The sequence below is a fragment of the Uloborus diversus genome, chromosome 4 (assembly GCF_026930045.1).
Source record: "Uloborus diversus isolate 005 chromosome 4, Udiv.v.3.1, whole genome shotgun sequence".
Classification (NCBI taxonomy): Eukaryota; Metazoa; Arthropoda; class Arachnida; order Araneae; family Uloboridae; genus Uloborus; species Uloborus diversus.
The window spans coordinates 83,981,048-83,987,047 of NC_072734.1; the positions used below are offsets into that span (position 1 = coordinate 83,981,048).

The 6,000-nt window shown below is 29.6% G+C and overlaps 1 protein-coding gene across 2 annotated transcripts in view; it reads right to left on the bottom strand.

Annotated features, from left to right (window-relative positions):
* LOC129221570 (guanylate cyclase 32E-like) overlaps positions 1 to 5,757 on the bottom strand; it is a 556,299-nt gene extending 550,542 nt beyond the window's left edge. For both annotated transcript variants that reach the window (XM_054856073.1, XM_054856072.1), the window contains exon 1: positions 5,639 to 5,757. The gene's annotated coding sequence lies outside the window, so the exon portion shown is untranslated. The remainder of the gene's footprint in view (positions 1 to 5,638) is intronic.
* Between the last annotated feature and the right edge of the window lie 243 nt (positions 5,758 to 6,000).

A 6,000-nucleotide genomic window follows, 5' to 3' on the forward strand; every position in this document is an offset into this window, starting at 1 on the left:
TAAAATTAATCAAATAGGCAAAAAAAAAACAAACTTGGAGCCAAAAAAATACTTTTATATTCCCAACAGTTATTTTTTAATAATTTTTTTAAATGTCCGATTTTGGAAATGAGACGTGGCTTTTATAACGTTAAAAGTGATGTATTTTGGCGCGCTCCTTCATTGCCGCACTAAATGTTTACGTTTTGCTGTCAACCGCGCTTCCAGGTTATAATTTTCGCTGTGCGCTAATGGCATCAGTGAATGGCATTTCATCACTTTTGATGTCATGTGCAGAAGCGTAAAAAATGAATTTCAATCTGCGCACTAATTAAAATAATTGTTGAAAAATATTGAACTTTTTCAAATTATTTAAAAAATGGTTAAAATTTTTGTTTTAAAGCATAATTTTTCAGAAAAAACATTTAAAATTTCGGAAACGACCCCATCACTTAAATATCCCCTTTTATCCATTTATTTTGAGAATAACAGACAAAAAGCAAAATTGGAATAAATTATTACTGTTTGGTATTGTGTGCACATATAAAAATTGTATGTTTCCAGATATTCAGTAAACATGAATAAGAGTGGAGATAGAAATGTTGGAAATAGTTAAACTCATACAAGTTTTCTCGAATATTCTTTTATGAATATGGTCGAATAAAGACCATTGGGCGAACACTAGTTATACTTAACCTACGTTCCGCAACACTCTTAAATTTTACATTTTGCGCCAAAGTTATACGCTGAGTGGAAAATTAAATTTTTCTTTCCCTATGGAAAAAAAATGCTTTTATTACTTATTTTTTCGGTCTCCATGTAAGGATTAATAAATCAAAGAGCAATTTTTTACAAATAATAAGTTCTGATACTTTTCATCAAAGTGCTGAACTTTATGATGTTAGGTAATTTTGACGCTGCATTGGTCAAATTCGAAGCATGAGTGGAACTTTAAAATGAAGTTTATAATTAGAATGATTGTATACGGTATGTAATCTACACAAAAGACCTACTCTTAAGTGATGTAACGTCAGATTTATATTCTTCATGAAATTATTGTACCTCTTTCCAGTTTTGCTGCCATAATGGTCAACTTCAAGTCGCGAGCGGCACCTCAAGATATTTTTTGCTGCCGAAATTCTTTTTCGTGATCAAATATCTCTGCAAAAGGCAACTTTTCCGCACTATTACTAAGCGTTAATCAGATTTCATTTTTTTTCACTTCACCCTATTGATTTTCACCCTATTCGATTTTATTGAAGAAGGCTATAGGCTATATAAAATCACGCTATGATTAATAGGAGTAGAGCAGCAATAAATTGAAATTAAATCAATAACAATCTTTATGCATTTTTTGTTGATCAATAGCTCAAACTTTTGTTGCCCGACTATCTCTGTCGGTGAAGCGCTTGGCCAGCAACCCTAGGATCTCGGGTTCGAACCCGGCCGCGGGCGGAAAGATTTTTTAGCATTTATTACCCCTCCTCCCCCCCCCCCGGTTCATTTGAAAATTAATTCATTTATAAGTCAAAGTTTTTCAATTATTTTTTACTGAAAACAACATTTTTTTTATAGATTTTCTTATTTAACGGAAAGCATCGATGTGGATAAGGGAGTGTAATGTTTCACTATATATATATATATATATATATATATATATATATAGTGAAACATTACACTCCCTTATCCACACAGCACTATAATATTATATATATATACCATAGAGTGATTTACTAAAAATAGTTTTTTCATACATTGTTGTTTTATTAACACGAGTGAAACCGCGGGGCACAGCTAAAAATAAAGGAAAGCATAAATTGTTTCTCAATATTATTACTGACCCAGGCAACGTTGGTTATACATAAAAAGTAGTCGAAAACTTTGTACTGCATAGTGAATAAAATATGACAACGTATATAAAGTACAAATTCAAAATGAAAAAAGGTTAAAAAACCAGCAAACAGCTGTTTCGGCACTCTAAAATACAAGTGCCATCATCAGTGCAAATAAAAACGAAGACAGGTTCAACCCGACTAAAACACAGTCGAGGCGAACATTGGAATGAGAGACGAGTTGTAAAAGATATGAGAGCAGTACCGGAAACGATGACGTCAGTTTTCATTTTGACGTCATCGTCCAAGGCAAGGGTTTTTCCCCCATTTCCCCAACTCTCTCGTTCATAAGAGGAAACGATTTTTATATATTTAAGTTGCTGACTTAAGAAGCGAAGTTGCCCCCCCCCCTCCCCTTTAAGAATTTAGCAATGAAGTTTTTCGAACGAAAGACATAAAATCTAAACCCCTCAGGAGAGTAAAAGCCCAGATTTCCTTCGTTCGATCAAGTTTAATTAAAATAAGCGAACGGAAATGAAACCAGAGCATCTCCTTCCTTGTTACGTCCGTGTGTCTCTTCCTTTTTATAATTTAGTCAAAAACTATTAAATTGCGTAAGCATTCATTTCCTATTAACGAATAATTTAATGTAGGCCAAAAACATGCTATGCCTAGCGAATCTTCTCTGTTTTCTAACAGCTTGGAGAAATAAAAACTCTATTATCGTACTTTAATTTCTAATCGCGATATGAAAGTAATATTTACTGTGTTAATTTATTAGTATGAAATTCAAATAACTACGTTATTACAGAGAATAAATAGCTTTCTTTTTTATTACGTTTAACTATTTTAAAACAGAATAAACTAACAAAATTGAATTTGTTGAACAATTGAAAGTAGAAATCCATAATTGAAAGTTCTTTAGAGGAAAAGGTTTTGAACAAAAAGAATGCATTTTTTTGTTTAGCACAGAAAGTGAAAACAAAAATTTTTTCTAATTAATATTTAATGCCTCATTAAGATACAAATGGGAGCAAATCAGTATGCATTAAAAAGCAAATCCTCCTTCACTTCTGCGTAAAGGCAAATAAAACTTTACCATTTAGAATTATATTTGCTTACGTGTTACGTTAGTCGGAATTTAACATGGATTGTTTCGAACAAAACTGAAATAAAATCTCAGTATACTTACCTTCTAAATATGATGTTATTAAATTAAAAAAGATGATTGAAGCACTATTTTCATTTATTTATCAATTTATTTAATTTATTTATTGGACCAATTTATTTTGCGAAAAAGAATGGCAAACTACGTTGAGTACTAAAATTCAAATATATATATATATATATATATATATGAGCTACGACGATTTTTATAAAAATAATTCATAAACACTAAGTTTGTAATACTTAATTAAAATACATTTAAATAACAAGAAGTGGCCTGGAAAGCATTTTCTTGCGTACTAAACATTTTTACACCAATAAAACTTGAAATACGAATAGCTATATGCAGTTTTTTTTTTTTTTTTTTTTTTTTTTTGAAAATTTGTGGTTTATTTACATCATTTTTTATTTTCGATTATATTTTAGCACAAAGTATCTTTGCTCATGTTTAATTTTCCTAACCTTTTTTTTAATTATTTTAAATTAATCGAAAACAAGTTTCAATCAAAAAACCATACATAGCAATAAATTAGCTGACTTTAAAAAATTGAGCATTTTTTTTAATTACTTGGAAATTCACTCAAAAGTTATTAACGAAGAAAAAATGCTCGAAAGTTTTAAAAGTAGAATTATGAGGAGGAAGGCAGACATACCGACGGACACATAGTTCTCAGTTGTGTAATCCTATTTTTAATCCTGTTTATATCCTACTTTTTATTCAACTTAAAATTACTAAATGGCACTAACTTTTAAAAAGGTTTCTTATGGGATTCAATTTAAAAGAGAAATACTATTTAAGTCTACCTTACGATAAAATACCAAATAGGAAAAAATTTAGTTTTTTAAGAACTTATTTCCTTTTCAGTATACAGTACTGATAAAAAAGTTCCTTAGATACAATTTAGAAGAGAAACTATAATGCTACTATTTTCGTCTACATTAAGATAAAATACCGAATTGCAAAAATATAGTGTCTTTAGTGTTTTTTAAGGACTTATATCATTTCCAAGATACAGTGAAAGATAAATTACGAAAGTGCATTAAATACTGAATTAGCTTTTTTTCACCAAAATGTAACAAAATTGCACACTACTGAATCTTTTATTCCACAGATAAAACACTAGTATATCTACGTTTCCCATAAAATTTTAATTTAAATCTGGAAGTTTTTTGGTTTTTTTTTTTTTTTTGAATAAAAATGCGATTCATGATACAAATTCATCAAAACGCGATTGTAAGTGCTTCCGAAACGCGATACAAGATTAGAAAAAAAGCCAAGTTTCAACGCAAAAAATCGATTTCTGTGGAACAAAAAAAATCAAAGTTAAGTTACATACTGAATTTAAAATTCCTTAGTGACACATAATTTGAGAAAACACTGCGTTAAATATCTAGTTTAAATTCCTTTGTTTAAATGTAGTAAAAAGATGAAAAGAAAAATTTTAAAAATACTAAATTGCTTATTATGATGCTATGCTTTTTTTTTTTTTTCACAGCTTCGGTATTGAGTTGTAATATTTTTTTATTGGAACACATTTAAAAAGAACCTAGCAAAAATATTGAGAAAAGTTATTGCTTGTTACGACAAAAAGTAAATGAAATAAAGAACTTATTCTAAATAATATGGCATTCGATTTAAGAGGAAAGAACAAAAATGAAATAAGGAGTATCGAATTAGACGAATGTGTACCCAACACGTATCAATGCAGTACGTTCCTTTTTAACCTATTTTGTGTTCAAAAAAAAAAAAAAAACCACATTACAGGCAATGGAATTTCACTCAATACACTTGAAGTAATTTAACCATTTTTAATTAAATTTTAGTTTAAACATTTCCTAGACGGAAACGTTTAAACTAAAACACGATGAATTTTAGTTTAAACTTTTCCGGCCACAAATATTTTTAAATTAATATAGTCAATGAATATAAAATCACTAAATGAGGAATGCATATAGCCTAGAACGTTCAACTGCTGTTCATTTTACTGCTTTCGTGTTTCAGGTGTCCCTTCAGTTTCGCCGACACGAAATCCCCCCCCCCATTTTAATCTTCAATTATTTCTTTAGATATATTAAAGTTATGAAGAAATTTGAACTGTCGGCGAAACAAGAGATAAACCGTTTTTCACTAACTCAAAAATATAGCACAAAAAATAAATAAATAAAATAATTAGCAACGAAAAAACTAAAAATGAATTTACTTATTTATTATTAAAAAGTATTGCACAGTACAGAGAAAATCCAATTACAGATGCAAAAATATAAAAATAGCAATTAAAACAAATTATACATTTAAAATATTAAAATATCTAGAATTAAAATTGTAAAATGACGTGTTAAAAATATCTAAATCGCAACAATAAATGTTAAAAATTGTAAAATTTAAAAATACAAAAATTACCAAAATAGTTAAATCTGGTAAAAATATTATCAAAACATGAACGATTCTTAAGAGTCGCATTGGGTACAACAAGTTGGATCGAATTAACACTATCAAAACGGTCAATTAAAGTATTTAGTACCTTATAGAAAAAAAAAGAAGACTCAAAATACCACAAACACAAGTTACATGCATAAACTTAAGTTTCTAACGATACTACATGTGATTAGAAACATATAAAACAATTTTAGATCAATAAATAATCTTACGAAACACTTACTATTCAATCCCGAAACTTTTCGAAGAAAGCTGCAGAAAAACACGTTTGATTATCAATTTTTCACAAACTCGGAGCACAAGCTCAAACGCAAACTTCCTCGCTTGACTGAAACTGCGCGTGTAAGACACAAGCGAAAGCTTTCCAGGGATGCTTCTGTCGAACAGAAAGCTGATTGGTTCGCAAGCTCGGAGCGCAATCGTCTGAGAAAGTATTGGCGGAGGTAACATTGTGAGGAAAGGTTTGTGTAAAGAAATTGTTTTAACTTCTTGGGGCTGTGGCTTTTGTAAATATTTTTCTTGAGCCACGATGAGGTTAGAAGTTGGTGGTAATAATAACGGTGTATTTATAGATTGATACCAAGA